The following is a 16,926-nucleotide window of genomic DNA, read 5'->3' as shown; positions in this document are numbered from 1 at the left end:
AAAATTATAAAATTCTTTAAAAATTTAGATTTAAGATATTTTGAATTAAATTATAAAAATTATCTTTTCTGAAAATTTTAAATTTATTAAAATATTCTATTTTTAGAAGGTTTCCTAAATTATTAGGAAATACTAAATTTAGAACGATTTAGAAGATTATAAAAAATCTAGATTTTAATTATTATATAATAAATAAGAAATATTAATTATTTATTTCCTAAATTGTTAGGAAATTAATTTAGAAATTTGTTTCTAAAATAATTAAAAATTCTTGATTAATAGAAAGATTCTATATGAGAAATGTTAATTAAATTTAGAAATTGGTTGCCTAATGTGATTAGATAAATCTTGATTTATTAAAATCATATTTATAACATATTTTTATTTCGAAAATAGAATTATGCCATATTGTATGTTGGTGTAGGGGGCACCAGACGATCGAATCTATGTTTTGATTATGGTAAAGGATTCAAAGTTAAGGTTACTTGTTGTCTAATAAGTGTGATTGAGCTTGTAGGAAAGTCCTAAGTATTCTTAGGCAAAAGGTCTTAGTAGATTCTAGGCAGGTGGAAAATCCTAGGAGGAGATAACCATAGGTTCTAGGGAGAGGTAACCCTAGGTTATGGAAAGTTCTAACTACGGTTAGGCAACGAAGTCCTGGTCTGGGGAGCTGGACGAAGTCTTGGAGAGTTAAATGTGGATGCTAGTGATGGTAACTAGTTCATTGGACTGACTCATTGTAAGACTTCATATAGTTATCTATATATATGGATATGTCTGTGAAGTTCTTACTACAGCTCGAGTGCAAGTTTCCTTCAACTTAAGGTATACAAGTTATCTTGGTCATAGAGACTTATACTTTGACATCTTACGTAAACATTGTAGGATCGAAAAGAATTTAGATATCTCCACAATAGCATGATATTGTCCACTTTGGGCCTAGACCCTCATGGCTTTGCTCTTGGGCTCTCCCCAAAAGGCCTCATGCCAATGGAGATATCTTTTCTCTTATAAACCCATGATCTTTCCCATGTGTTTCCAATATGGGACTATGTTTGCAACCTTGCAACCCCAACAATCCCCCCCTCAAACAAAGGACCATAGGCTTCCCACGTCCGATCCTCGACCCACCAGGTCTTCCTGCCCCTCGGTCCACCCGACCTACTAGGACTTCCTTGCCTAGTCGCAACTAGGACTTCCTGCCTGGTGTCTAGCCCTCTTGATCCGAACATAGGAGCCCCCACTTTCTTTGTTCGAGGTCAATATTATACCCACATGGCTCAATCAGACCATAGCTCTTGTGCACAGTCGGCGGTTAAACCTTCTGGCAATCCGGGCTCTGATACCAATTGTTGGATTGAAAAGAATTTAGATATCTCCACAATGACATGATATTGTCCACTTTGTGCCTAAGCCCTCATGGTTTTGCTCTAGGGCTCTCCCCAAAAGGCCTCATGCCAATGGAGATATCTTTTCTCTTATAAACTCATGATCTTTCCCATGTGTTTCCAATATGGGACTATGTTTGCAACCTTGCAACCCCAACAAACATCTCTTGGAGGTGTGGACCCGAGTTGATTGGGTATAAGTCAAAGTGCTTGAAGGTATTTGGATAGCCCACAAAGAATTCACAGCTCCTTGCGAGCATATGTATACCCTATAGCCATTCGTTAGGATTATTACTCAAAGTCTTTGGCCAAAGCATCACATGTTAAGAGTGTCGGACTCTTCTACACATGTACGAGTAATTTCTACAGAATGAGAAAGTATTACTTGGGCAAGGTATGACGTAGTTAGCCTAGTGGGAGCAGACATATAGACCATGTCCTGAACTAAGTGGGTATAAGATGAGTGAAAGGAACGAGACATGACTCAATTTTTGGGTTATGCTCGATGCGGGTGCGTACTAGAACACGTTTCATAAACATGCGTAGTAGAAAATAAAATAATAATAATTCCTAATTATTACATCACACACACCACACGTATACAAGGATACAAAATGCCAAATATGATCGCATAATTAAAATTTTTATGGAAAGTATATTTACGTTAGATATACCTTACGGATGACCTGTAACGAGAAGGATATCAACCGTAGCCATGTTGTCGAATCTCACCTCTATTCGTATCCACGCCGAGCTCCTCAAGACAACTCCGTGAGTATAAGTCTCTCCTTCGGAAGTTACTAGCCACGAGCGAAGAAGAAAGATCAAGAGGAAGAAGAAGCAAATAAAGAAGATATCTCTTCCTTGCTTAGTGGTCACGGCAATAAGGAGAAAGATTTCTCCTTGTTGTGGGTGGCGGCAAAGAGAGGAGAGAGGAAGAGGAGGATTGGGTTTCCAAAAATCCAATCAACCAAATAATGAAACTTGTTACTAATTCTCTCCTAATTACATCTATATATAATCCTCTTTAATGAGTTAGATTAGAAAGCTTAAATCAAACTCATTATCCCTTAACCAAAAATTAGCTCATTAACCCCTTGGTTTGGTTCACAACCAAACCAAGTTAGTGTTGGGACCGAAAAGTAGCTAGAGGGGGGTGAATAGCTCGTCGTTCGCTAGGTGCTCGTCGTCGCTTGTTTCTTCAAAGATGTGCAGCGGAAATACAAGAAACAAACCACACAACGCTAACAAGGTTGGTTTACTTGGTATCCACCTCACAAGAGGTGACTAGTCCAAGGATCCACACCTACTCACGCACCTTCCACTATGAATAACACTCCTTTATGGTAACTACCAAAGGTGGAGAAGCCCTACAACACTCTCAATACAAGAAGAAGAAAGGGAAATACAAGATAAGCAAAAGCTTACAAGATGTGCAATAAAAACCCTAACCCTAACTTCTTCTTCTTGTTTTTGATCCGCCTCTTGACTTGGAAAAACCTCCAAGAATCTTCAAGAACTGGCGATCTGGAGCTTGGAGAGAGCTATGGAGGTGCTGGAGAGTATTTGGAGTGAATCGGTGAAGTTCTACCGAAGGAAATGAACGCCTGCGGCTTAAATCGACGCCAACGGTCGGATCCCGATCGATTGGATTGCTCCCAATCGATCGGGGAGGCTTTGGATCGATCCACGGATCGATCCAGAGTGCCTCTGTGCTCTCTGGAATAGCCTGGATCGATCAGTGGATCGATCCAGGGCTTATCGCGCATAAACAGCAGCTCCCAATCGATCCACTGATCGATTGGGACCTCTGGATTGATCCACCGATCGATCCAGAGGGGTTTTGTTCGCGGGGACTCACCGGATCAATCAGCTGATCGATCCAGATCTTCTAGATCGATCCACTAATCGATCCAGATCTGCTGGATCAATCGACTGATCAATCCAGATCTTGCTTTTTGCCCAAAAGCAAGTCCAAAGCCCCCTAAACTAACATCCAGTCAACCATGACTTGTTGGTACATAAAACCTAGCATCCGGTCACCCTTGACCATCTAGGACTCTCTCACCAAGTGTCCGGTCAATCCCTTTGACCCACTTGGACTTTTCTCCTCTTGCCAAGCATCCGGTCAATCCCTTTGACCTACTTGGACTTTTCTTCCTCGTGCCAAGTATCCGGTCAATCCCTTTGACCTATTTGGACTTTCACTAGATGTCTGGTCAACCTTGACCCATCTGGATTTCCCCGTGCCTGGCTTCACTCACCAGGACTTCCCTTCTGCCTAGCTTCACTCACTAGGACTTCTCTTCTGCCTGGCTTCACTCACCAGGTCTTCCACCTAGCTTCACTCACTAGGATTTTCACCTGGCTTCACTCACCAGGATTTTCCTTTGCCTGGCTTCACTCATCAGGACTTTCACCTAGCTTCACTCACTAGGATTTTCACCTGGCTTCACTTACCAGGATTTTCCTTTGCCTAACATCCTAGTTAGGACTTCTCAGTCAAGTATCTGGTCATCCTTGACCTACTTGACTCTTCTTCAATCAACCTTGTATTGTCAAACATCGAAACCAAAACCAAGACTCAAGCTTGGTCAACCAGGTCAACCTTGACCTGAGGGATGTTGTACCAACAATCTCCCCCTTTTTGATGTTTGACAATACCAACACTATCACTTACAATATCATATGTAAGTTAGGCTAATCCCATAGCCTAAACCTTCTTCATGCCACTAGGTAATGAATAGATAAGTTAAGCCCTTCATTCTCCTCCTAAGAGGGCAAACTCCCTCTAGGTAATGAAAGCGTAACTTACTCCCTTTCATTCTCCCCCTATTGGCACACATCAAACTATGCCCCATTTTGGGCACACATCAACAAATTCACTTGTTGAAAACTCTCCCCCTGAAGAGTTGTTCATCGTTGTTCACAACTTCACTCGTTGTGATCAACACGATAATGAAGGTCCCATACCCTTCATTATCCTTAACCCTACATTCTCCCCCAATGTAGGCAAATGCCCATCCTTGAGCATTATCCACTTGAAACCACATGAAAAATGAGGATATCCACTCCCCATTAAAGTTCAAACGCTCAACCTTGAGCATGTTCTTAACGGAAGGTTAACCACCTTCCAAGGTTCATGAAAAATAATTTTCATGTCTTTAAAGTGTCTCTCCCCCTAAAGACATGGTGGTAACTTCTTTCATTGCACCAACAATGACTTGGAATCCCTAAAACTTTAGAAAACCCAATTTTATAAGTTTTGAGGTTCAAATATTTAAAATTTGAAACAAACCTCAACCTAAACTTCAACTTAGCCTTCCTTAACCAATCCATCCTTGTTTTCCACATGAAAACATCCTTTTTATGTATACAAATATATTTTGAAAGGTTAGGAATGGTTACCTAGACTAGAATAGGTTCAAAATGCTGAAAATAAGCTTTCCCAGCCAAAATCAGCATCTTCGATCGATTGGAGTTGGGTTCCAATCGATTGAACCCTGCTGAATCGATCCACTGATCGATTCAGTCTTCCTGGATCGATCGGCTGATTGATCCAGCGAGCTTCTGCTCGTGAGAAATACCTTCTCAATCAATCGGATGATCTATTGAGGCACTCCAATCGATCCACTGATCGATTGAAGGCCTGAAATTGCTGAAATTCAATTTCAGCCAATTTTAGAAACCCCTAGAAAATTTTACAAAATTCCAAAAATCATGAAAATTTTTGTAGACATTATTTAGGGCATATATTATCATGGAAAAATAATTTTCTATGAAAATACATCATATTTTCAAATATTGACACAAACTTGAAAACTTGCATAAACTTTAGTGTTTTCTTCAAGTTTGTGTTTAACTATTCAATGGTGATTACTATCAAAAGATAGCCTTCACCAAGGTTTTCCAAAATCATTTTAAAAACCTTTTCAAAACCAATATCCCATCATGTTCCTTGGGCTTAATGCACATGACTTATACATTAGCTTTCCCAATGATGGGAAAACACATAACTATGTGTTTTGATGAACTTAAAACTCAAAGAAATGCACTAAATCAACATGTTGAGTTTTGTTCATCATCCTAACATCTCACTTGTATCTATTGTGCACAAAACACATACAAGTCATCTTATAGGTCTTTGTGAGATGTGAAATTTGGTTTTTCCCTAATCTAGGGATCATGCATATTTATCTAGGCATTTTGTAGATATTGGACATCCACCTAGGATGTCACTTGTTGATACACTTCGCAAATGCCATTTGTCCTTAATTTTAAGGAATTAAAAATAATGCATGATAATGTTATGGCATACATCAAAATGAAATAGTTTTCAAAAGAAAGATTCCTATAACTACATGATGTATGTATGTCATGACATGATATTTTTGTGTTTTCATAATAAGGCATGAGTGCAAAATACAAAACTAAATATGATGTCATGGCATATAGTGAGCAAACAATCATGGCAAGGTTTAGCATAAAGAAAATACCTAGATTACCTATCTAAGTGTCCTTAAACCTTAGCTAAGTTAAAACTTAACCCTAGATTGCCCTCTAAATGCTCCAAGAAAATGCCAAAGCCTAAATTTGCATTTCTAGTTCTCTTGATTAACTTATGCCAATTGAAATTAATCTTATTCCTCAAATGTTGGCATATTTCGTTCTTCCACCAGAGTAGCATTTTAAATTAAGGCTTAGATTGACCTTAAATTTCCTAAGAACATACCAAAATCCCAACTTGGTAGTTCTTATGATTTTCCCAATTTGTGTCACTTAAAATATCATCCAATTTATCAAATTGTGACACATTTTACTCTTCCCAAGAGTAAACATAAATCCACTTCATTTTCAAAGGTTAATAATAACTTTGAAAATGCCCCTTGAGTGTCAATTTCTTCAAAGTTGGGTTAACTACCCTTCTTCTTAGAGTTGACACTCTCTAACCCATCTATGGGGTAGAGAAGATGCTCCTAGGAACCCAAAACCTATTGGTGCTCCTTGGATGCTCTAGGTATTCACTAGGGATAACTTCCCTAGATACCTTCCTAGTGACCTTGTTTGGCTTCTTAGAAGCCTTGGTCACTTTTTCTAGGTCAACTCTAGGAATAACCTCCCTTGTGAACTTGTTAGTGACTTTCTTAGACTTCTTAGAAGTCTTAGTCACATTTGTTGTTGCAAAGATACTTCTAGGGATGACTTCCCTTGTATCCTTGACTTGACTTCTAGACTTAGGGTTGGTTCCATAGCTATATGGAACCCTATGGTAAGTAGGTACATCCTTTTTGATTTTAGGTTTGTATCCCAAACCTCTATGGCCCTTGGATGACCCTTGTTGTCCTAAACCTAGATTTTGCTCATTTTGCCCTTTAAGGATATTTTCCATCCTTTTTAGGGTCTTTTCTAGTTTGTCAAGTCTTGACCTCAATACTTGATTTTCCATCACTAAGTCCTTAGTTTTTGATTTTCCATTAAATCCATGAGCATTTTTGTTTCTAGGCTTGTAGCTAAAATCCTTAGAGTTCTTGCCTAGACTTTTACCTACATTCCTAGCCCTAGGTGTAGTGGTTTTAGCATGAAAAGCTATATGTTTTTCCTTAACGCTATCATGCTTCCTATTTTCATGGTAAATAGCATTAAAATGATATAAGTTAGAACTATCATGCTTTTTACCATAATTTAAAGGGGTAGGCTCAATGAAAGTTACCTTTCTTTTTACCTTGGAGGGTCCCCCTTGACTTGAGCTTCTTCCATGAGCCTTGACCACCTTCTTCCCTTTAGGGCATTGACTTCGGTAATGTCCCTTTTGATTGCACAAGAAGCACACAATGTGCTCCTTGCTCTTCTTTGTTCCGGGGATGGTCTCCTTGGGCTTCTCCTTGCTCTTTTGTGCCACTTGGCTCTTCTTCTTGGCCAATTTAGGGCATTTACTTTTGTAATGCCCATGTTCCCTACATTCAAAGCATATAATATGATTTTTATTATTAATTAAAATGTTTATACCTTTTTGTGTAGGGATGACACTTTCTCCTTTGGATCCGGAGGTAGAAACTTCCTCTTGATCCGAAGGTGATATTCCTCCATTTGATTTTGCTTGACTTGTGGAGGTGGAAGCTTCTTCATCCTCTTCTTCTCTTGACCCGGATGTGGAGGATTCTTCTTGCTCTTGTTCCGGTGTCAATGAAGATTGCTCCCCCTCAATCCTAGAGGTGGAGGCTTCACCTTCTTCTTCATCTTCATCCTCTTGTACATGAAACAAGGAATATACTCCTTCCTTGCTCTTTTGATTGCTCTCCTTTGAGGATGAAGCTTCTTGGACCTCCTCTTCGGAGGTTGAGCATCTCTCAACCTCGGAGTCCTCCTCTTCTTGGTTTTGATCCATTGAGTCGCCCTCTTTGGATTCTCCTTGATTTGGTATAGTGGAGGGGATCTCATGAATCCTTGCCAATTTGCTCCAAAGCTCCTTGGCATCTTCAAACTCTCCAATTTGCTCCAAGATGTTGCTTGGCAATAAATTGACCAAAAGCTTGGTCACTTTGTCATTTGTCTCACATCTTTGGAGTTGCTCCTTACTCCATTTGCTTTTCTTGAGAGCTTTGCCCTTGGAGTTCTTTGGAGCTTCAAAATCTTCCATAAGAGCAAACCATTGCTCTATCTCCACCATTAAAAAATTCTCGATCCTTGATCTCCAAAGATCGAAGCTTGTAGATATGTACGGTGGAGCCACCCTTGTGTCAAATCCAAATCCATCTTGGAATTGCATCTTGAAGTTGAGCTTCTTGAATTCTTTGACTTTGATGAATTTGCTCCAACTTCTTCGCACTCTAGCTTTGCTTGTTTTGTTTGCCCCTTCCGGTGATGATTCCGGTGAAGAGCGGCCTCGCTCTGATACCACTTGTTGGGACCGAAAAGTAGCTAGAAGGGGTGAATAGCTTGTCGCTCACTAGGTGCTCGTCGTCGCTTGTTTCTTCAAAGATGTGCAGCGGAAATACAAGAAACAAATCACACAACGCTAACAAGGTTGGTTTACTTGGTATCCACCTCACAAGAGGTGACTAGTCCAAGGATCCACACCTACTCACGCACCCTCCACTATGAATAACACTCCTTTATGGTAACTACCAAAGGCGGAGAAGCCCTACAACACTCTCAATACAAGAAGAAGAAAGGGAAATACAAGATAAGCAAAAGCTTACAAGATGTGCAATAAAAACCCTAACCCTAACTTCTTCTTCTTATTTTTGATCCACCTCTTGACTTGGAAAAACCTCCAAGAATCTTCAAGAACTGGCGATCTAGAGCTTGGAGAGAGCTATGGAGGTGCTGGAGAGTATCTGGAGTGAATCGATGAAGTTCTACTGAAGGAAATGAACGCCTGCGGCTTAAATCGACGCCAACAGTTGGATCCCGGTCGATTGGATTGCTCCCAATCGATCGGGGAGGCTTTGGATCGATCCACGGATCGATCCAAAGCGCCTCTGTGCTCTCTGGAATAGCCTGGATCGATCGGTGGATCGATCCAGGGCTTATCGTGCATAAACAGCAGCTCCCAATCGATCCACTGATCGATTGGGACCTCTGGATTGATCCATCGATCGATCCAGAGGGGTTCTGTTCGCGGGGACTCACTGGATCGATCAGCCGATCGATCCAGATCTTCTGGATTGATCCACTGATCGATCCAGATATGTTGGATCGATCCATTGATCGATCCAGATCTGCTGGATCAATCGGCTGATCAATCCAAATCTGCTGGATCAATCGGCTGATCAATCCAGATCTTGCTTTTTGCCCAAAAGCAAGTCCAAAGCCCCCTAAACTAACATCCAGTCAATCATGACTTGTTGGTACATAAAACCTAGCATCCGGTCACCCTTGACCATCTAGGACTCTCTCACCAAGTGTCCGGTCAATCCCTTTGACCCACTTGGACTTTTCTCCTCTTGCCAAGCATCCGGTCAATCCCTTTGACCTACTTGGACTTTTCTTCCTCGTGCCAAGCATCCGGTCAATCCCTTTGACCTATTTGGACTTTCACCAGATGTCTGGTCAACCTTGACCCATCTGGATTTCCCCGTGCCTGGCTTCACTCACCAGGACTTCCCTTCTGCCTAGCTTCACTCACTAGGACTTCTCTTCTGCCTGGCTTCACTCACCAGGTCATCCACCTAGCTTCACTCACTAGGATTTTCACCTGGCTTCACTCACCAGGATTTTCCTTTGCCTACCTTCACTCATCAGGACTTTCACCTAGCTTCACTCACAAGGATTTTCACCTGGCTTCACTCACCAGGATTTTCCTTTGCCTAACATCCTAGGTAGGACTTCTCAGTCAAGTATCTGGTCATCCTTGACCTACTTGACTCTTCTTCAATCAACCTTGTATTGTCAAACATCGAAACCAAAACCAAGACTCAAGCTTGGTCAACCAGGTCAACCTTGACCTGAGGGATGTTGTACCAACAGTTAGTTCATGACTAATTCATGATTAAATCAAATATGGTCCAACTCTACCATAAGAGATGTAGCCCATCCGCGCTTCCATTATGACAAATATTTTCATATTTGTCTTATGTATGGTCTAACCAAACATTTACCTCTTGATCTAAGAATCCTATTCTTTAACTTGCTTTACATCTTTTAGAGACTCGTTAGTGTGTATGACCCATTAGGTTCCTGGTTAATCTTGGCTACCCATAATTAACTACTTAATTATAGAATGATCATGAGTGGCACCTAGTAGTACATCATGATCCTCAATTAGCCAAAAAATCATAATTGATCTTAGAACTAATTCTAAACCCTTCAGCAGCTACAGTGAGTCGTGTCTTGTTCCTTTCACTCGTCTTACATCCACTTGGTTCAGGACATGATCTATGTGTTTGTCCCCACTAGAATGACTACGTCACACCTAGCTTAAGTAATACTTCCTCGTTCTACGGATTCAAATTACTCGTACATGTGTCTAAGAGTCTCGCACTCTTAACGTGTGATGTTTTGGCCAAATACTTTGAGTAATAATCCTAATGAGTGGCCATAGGGTATACGTCTCCTCACAAGGAGAGGTGAATCCTCTATAGGCTATCCAAATATCTTCAGGTATTTCGACTTATACCCAATCATCACGGGTCCACACCTCAATGAGGTGCTTGCTTAAGATGTCAAAGTATAAGTCTCCATGACCAAGATGACTTGTATACTCAAGTCGAAAGAAACTTACACTCGAGCTGTAATAAGAACTTCATAGACATATCCATATATATAGATAATCATATGAAGTCTTACAACGATTCACTCAAATGAACTAGTTACCATAACTAGCATCCACATTTAACTCTCGACATCCTAATGTCTCCAGCCAATGAGAAAGCAGCTGCTTGGTGAACCAAAGAGTATAACCCGTGCTAGTCTTACAGAATTGATGATGTCTGAATGCATCAATTCGACTACTAGGAAAATTCTAATACATTCATATTTGCGCATGTAGAGATAATACTAGTTGTGATCCAATCATAATTTCTCTCATACTATGAATTATATTGCGGGCATTTAGTAAATAAGTTTAAGGCAATCAAACATATAATATACACTCAAATAGTGAATCTATATTTAGTAAAAATCATAAAATGATTGCCTTAGAACATCTCTTAAAATCTAACATCAATATAGCTGCTGAAAGGTTCAGAATTACTTATGAGATCAACTGTGATTTCCTAATTAATTGGGAATCATGATATACTACTAAGTGTCACTCATGATCATTTCATAATTAAGTAGTTAATTATGGGCGGCCAAGATAAACTAGGAACCTATTAGGTTATACGCACTACGAGTCTCTAAAAGATGTATAAAACAAGTTAGAGAATAGGATTCTTAGATCAAGAGATAAATGTTTAGATGAACCATATATAAAATAAATATAGAAATATTTGTTAGAATGGAAGCGCGGATGAACTACATCTCTTATGAAAGAGTTGGACCCTATTTGGTTTAGTTATGAACCAATTTAGTTTAGCCATAAAATAACTTGATTTAGTTATGAACCAAACCAAGGGATTAATGAATTAATTTTTGGTTAAGACATAATGGATTGGATTTGGGCTTTCTAATCTAACTCATTAAAGAGGACTATATATTGATATAGTTAAGAGAGAATTAATACACAATTTATTATTAGCTTGATTAGATTTTGGAAACCTAAACCCAATACCTCTCTCTCTCTCTCATTCTCTCTTGCCACCGGCCACAACAAGAGGTCTCCTCTTGTTGCCGTGAGCCACCCAAAAGAAGATCTTCCTTTTGCTTCTTCTTCCTCTTCTTGATCCTTCTCCTTTGCTAGTGGCTAGTACCTTTCGAAGGTGAAGCTTATTCTCTTGGAGTTGTCTTGAAGAGCTTGGAGTGGATATGAATAGAGGTGAGGTTTGATAATGTCACAAAAGGTTGATACTTTTCTCGTTATAAGTCATCCGTAAGGTATACCTAGAATAATTGTTATTAGATTTTATTTTGTTTTATAATCTTGTTTGCAGGATTGTATCTTGCATGTGTGTGATTTGTGTGTGTGTGATATAATAAATTAGCTTATTTATCGTTAAGTCTTCCACTGTGCATGTTTATGAAACGTGTCTTTAGCACACACCACAGCGGACATATCCCAACAATAACAACCTACACAACCTTAGCAATAACGTAAACAACTTAAATTAAATTGTTACCAACATGTGATTGTCGAAGATGAGAGCTCAGGTGTTGGTGTTGGTTTGTCGGCAGTGGTCGGTTGTAGCAGAGCAGTAGCGCGGTAGCATCATAGTATATTGCATGTAGTCAGAGCAGAAGGATCGTTGAAGCTTGTAATTGAGTTAATACATGCTACTAGTCGAACAGGGCATTTACAGAGTGTTAAGGAAGCCTCCAAACTCATTCGAGGCACCTTCAACTTCAAATATGATCTCGTGGAAATTAGACTCTATATGATCCAAAGCATGCGGTTTCTATCTGCGTGAGGTGCCTCTTGTAACGACACGACCCTTTGGCCTCTTTGGGCGGCCCTTGCGGCGGCCCTTATGTTGTCGGCCCATTTGGAGACCTCTAATGTCGTCGACCGACGACCCTTTGGTCGTGCCGTTACTCACTAGGACTTTCCACCCTTGGCAGTGGATTTTTGCCTTCCCCAGGATTCGAACTCTAAACCTCCAGGCTAAGTAGTAGAGTTTATGAATCCTGGTAGCCAAGTGAGCCTTTTATTGTAACGACCCGACCCTTTGTCATCTTGGGCGGCCCTTGCGGTGGCCCACTGACAGCCCCTTATGTCGTCGGCCCATTTGGCGACCTCTCATGTCATCGACCGACGACCCTTTGGTCGTGTCGTTACTCACTAGGACTTTCCACCCCTGGCTAGTGGATTTTTGCCTCTCCCAGGATTCGAACTCTAAACCTCCAGGCTTAAGTACTAGAGTTTATGAATCCTGGTAGCCAAGTGAGCGCCGCTCACTTGGCTACTAGGATTCATAAACTCTAATACTTAAGCCTGGAGGTTTAAAGTTCGAATCCTGGGGTAGGCAAAAATCCACTGCCAGGGGTGGAAAGTCCTAGTGAGTAACGACACGGCCAAGGGTCATCAGTCGACGACATTAGAGGTCGCCAAGGGGCCGCCAGTGGGCCGTCGCAAGGGCCGCCCAAGAGGCCAAAGGGTCGGGTCGTTACAATAAAAAGGCACCTTTTATTGTAACGACCCGACCCTTTGGCCTCTTGGGCAGCCCTTGCGGCAACCCACTGGCGGCCCCTTATGTCGTCGGCCCATTTGGCAACCTCTAATGTCGTCGACCGATTACCCTTGGCCATGCCGTTACTCACTAGGACTTTCCACCCCTGGCAGTGGATTTTTTACCTCCCCCAGGATTCGAACTCTAGACCTCTAGGCTTAAGTACTAGAGTTTATGAATCCTGGTAGCCAAGTGAGCGTCGCTCACTTGGCTACCAGGATTCATAAATTCTAGTACTTAAGCCTGGAGGTTTAGAGTTCGAATCCTGGGGGAGGCAAAAAATCCACTGCCAGGGGTGGAAAGTCCTAGTGAGTAACGGCATGGCTAAGGGTCGTCGGTCGACGACATAAGGGGCTGCCAGTGGGCCACCGCAAGGGTCGCCCAAGAGGCCAAAGGGCCGGGTCGTTACACCTCTAAGCATTCTGAGGCACCTCCAAGGTAGCTCTAGCGCACTCCAAGGCATCTTCCCATAGTAAACTTCTATTCCTGAAGCTTCTCTATGCTAGCGTGCCTCCGTTGGGTCCTGGGCGCCTCCACACAGCTCCAAGGTGCCTCCTCGCAACTTCGAGACGCCTCAGATAGTATTCATCTAAGGCTGATTTTTGCACTTGACCCTACAACAAAGTGTTAATTCAAAAAACAAAATATAACTTGCAAAATAGAGTTATCACAGTTAAAATAAAATGATTATTAATTAGATCCTATCTTACTAAGACCAGGATCTAGTCATGGTCTTAGCTTAGACTTCCAAAATGGCTCTGAGCTGGACCAGTGCCTATAGTCCCATTGAGACTCATATGGATCACTCTTCTCTAGTGACTTACCTTTACTTACCATTTACAGTCACTTGACTTGCCTCTTGACCCAGCAGGTCTTCCTGCCAGTTGTCAAGTCCTCAGACCCAACTAAACTTCAGCCAGCTATCAAGTTCCGCAGACCTAGCTGGACTTCCTGTCAAATATTAGGTTACACCTTGACCTATCTAGATTTCGTGCTAGTTATCAGATTCTCATATCTAAATAGGCTTTAGCCTGGTGTTAGGTCCTCTAGACCCATCAATTTCTACACATTTGATAAAAATATTAGATCATACATACCCTAACTTTAACCATTTGTCATTTATCAAAATCTGAGTTTGACCATTGGTGCTAACTGCACTAATACTTACAACCTCTCACTTTTTGATGTGCATCAATCAAAATTAAGGTTAGGACATACAAACTGTAAAAATGCTTTATAAATTGCAATTAAGTACAAACATTAAATATTGCAATTAGGTACAAGTATAAAAAATAACAATGAAATATCCCTCTTAATCAAACCCCATAATTTCTCCCCCTTTGATCACATAAAAATAATAAAAAATTAGAAAAAATTTCTAGGGATTTTTCACAGAATATCTAAGGTTATGTAGTTTTACTGAAATTATTTTTAATTAAAATAATTTTTAAAAATAAAACCTCATATTAGCCAAATATAATTTTAAAATTATTTTTATATTAGAAAAATACTGCAACTTTTTATCAATGTGAAGCATAATCAATCTAATCTTAGAAAAAAAATTCCACAAGAAAATTGCTTTTCGTTTAGTTAGAAAATATTTTTCATTAGAGACATGGATGTTTTGCAAAATAAACATTTAAAAATAGATTTTTGCTTCAAAATATCTTGATAATATTTTGAACATTCAACATCTAATCATTATTTTTTAAAATGTCAAATTTTTTAAAAATTAATCTCCAAAAATTTTTAACTTGAAAAATTAATTTTTATTGAAAAAATTTATAAAAAATACTTAACAATTAAAAATTCTCAAACAAATTTCTACAAACTGATAATATATTTTTTTAACATAGAAAAAAATTAAACAGAAAGAAAATCAAACAGAAAGTGAATGAATAATTAATTTAGCCAATACTTTTAAAAATTCAATTAAATTAATTTCAAATATGCACATAAAATTAATTTAATGGGCTAGAATAGATTTTGGCATCCAAAACAAATTATTATCTACTTGATTAATTTAATACTTTTTTCAAATATTATTTCTAGCAACTTTTATAATTTATCCCTTGCAATTTATAATATACCAATTTAGTCCTCCATTATATCTAAAAAAAATTTTGGGGCATGTAAGAAATTTGAGCATGTATGATCTAACCTTTCTATTTTACTTTTTAAATTTTCATTTTCAGTTATAACTTTATCAAACTCTTCCTTTAAACATGCATTTTCTATTTTATTTTGTAAGTCAATGTTAATCTTTTTTATATTCACATACTTGGTTCGTAATTTATATAAGGATCTATTTAGCATTTTTATTGCATCATATAATTGATCAGAGGGTAAGAGTTGTACATCACTTTTCGTGTTGGATTCGCAAGTGGAAGCTCCCCCTTCTTTGATGCTCTCTTATGAAGTGGCATCATGATCTTCTTCTTAGTGGCTAGCCATTAATGCTAGTTAGGCGTATTGTTCCGTCTTGGACACTTCTGATGATAACTCACTCCACATTGCTTTGAGGTTCTTCTGCTTGGATCATTTTTCTTTCTCTTTGCCCTTACTTTTCAATTTGGGGCAATAGTCCTTGATATGCCCTTCTTCATTGCTGTTATAGCACCTTACTTTTCTTTTCCTCCAAAGTAGCTTCGTTACTTTTTTCTTATCAAAGTTGTTAATTTAAAGAATTTATTAAACTTTCTTACCATGTATGCTTCTTCATTTTTATAAAGGGATGACTCCGAATCCGGTTTGGTCATCTTAGATTTTAGTGCTAAATTCTAACTTGACTTCTCTTCATTTCTTGAGCCTACACATCTAGACTCATGTAATTCGAAGGTAGAAATAACTCTTCTAACATACTTGCCTCTAAGTCTTTTTAGATGTAGTAGATATCTACTATTGATGTCCACTCTTGGATTCTCGAAAAAGCGTTGAGTGTATATCAGAGAGAATCCCAATTTGAAATTGTTTCTTCGAGGTTGGTCAATCCAGTGATCAGCTCTTTGATCTTTACATGAAGTTGAGTCACATTGTCTCCTTTTCCATCTGGAGGTTCGTTAGTTGATTTTGGAGGATGTCCCATCTTTCTAGCTTAGCCTCCGATGTTCCTTCATGAAGCTCCAAGAACTTCTCCTAGAGTTCTTTGGTAGAGTTGTAGGTGCCAATCCACTTGACTTCTTGGGGCAATAGTATTCTCAGCATATGGAACTCTACTTTGTCATTAGTCACAAAGTCAGCCTACAACTTTTTATTCCATTGATGCCCTTCCTTTTCTTCTCCGTTCTCATCCTTAGGTGTTTCAAAATCATATTTAATTACTATTAATATATCAAAATATGTTTTGAAAAATACCTCCATACAGTGCTTCTAAAGCGCAAACTCCCCCTCAAACTTTGATGTATGAATGCTTGATCCAGCTATCTTCTTATTGCTTCAGTTGGTGGCTAGTCCTTCTAAACCGGTTGGGCTCTGATACCAATTGTTAAAATGAGTGGGCTGGCTAGAGGGGGTGAATAGCATACAAATAGAATTTAAACAATCTCTTGCTTTCAAACTAGCAAGGACACATTAATTAAATAAGCATAAAATATCATGAAAATAAAGAAGGGACCAAATATTACTTAGTTACAACCTAAATGGTTGTTAATTCAAGACAGTAAAAGTATACTAGCAAACACTCTTTCTTCGACAAAGGTCAGAGGTGGAGAAGCCCCTTATAATAGTTAGAAGCTTACAAATTAAGTATATAAGTTGTAGTACAGGTGTGTATT

The sequence above is a fragment of the Zingiber officinale genome, chromosome 2B (assembly GCF_018446385.1).
Source record: "Zingiber officinale cultivar Zhangliang chromosome 2B, Zo_v1.1, whole genome shotgun sequence".
Taxonomy (NCBI): domain Eukaryota; kingdom Viridiplantae; phylum Streptophyta; class Magnoliopsida; order Zingiberales; family Zingiberaceae; genus Zingiber; species Zingiber officinale.
The sequence above is the reverse complement of the archived record's forward strand: the minus strand, read 5'-3'. Positions refer to the sequence as shown.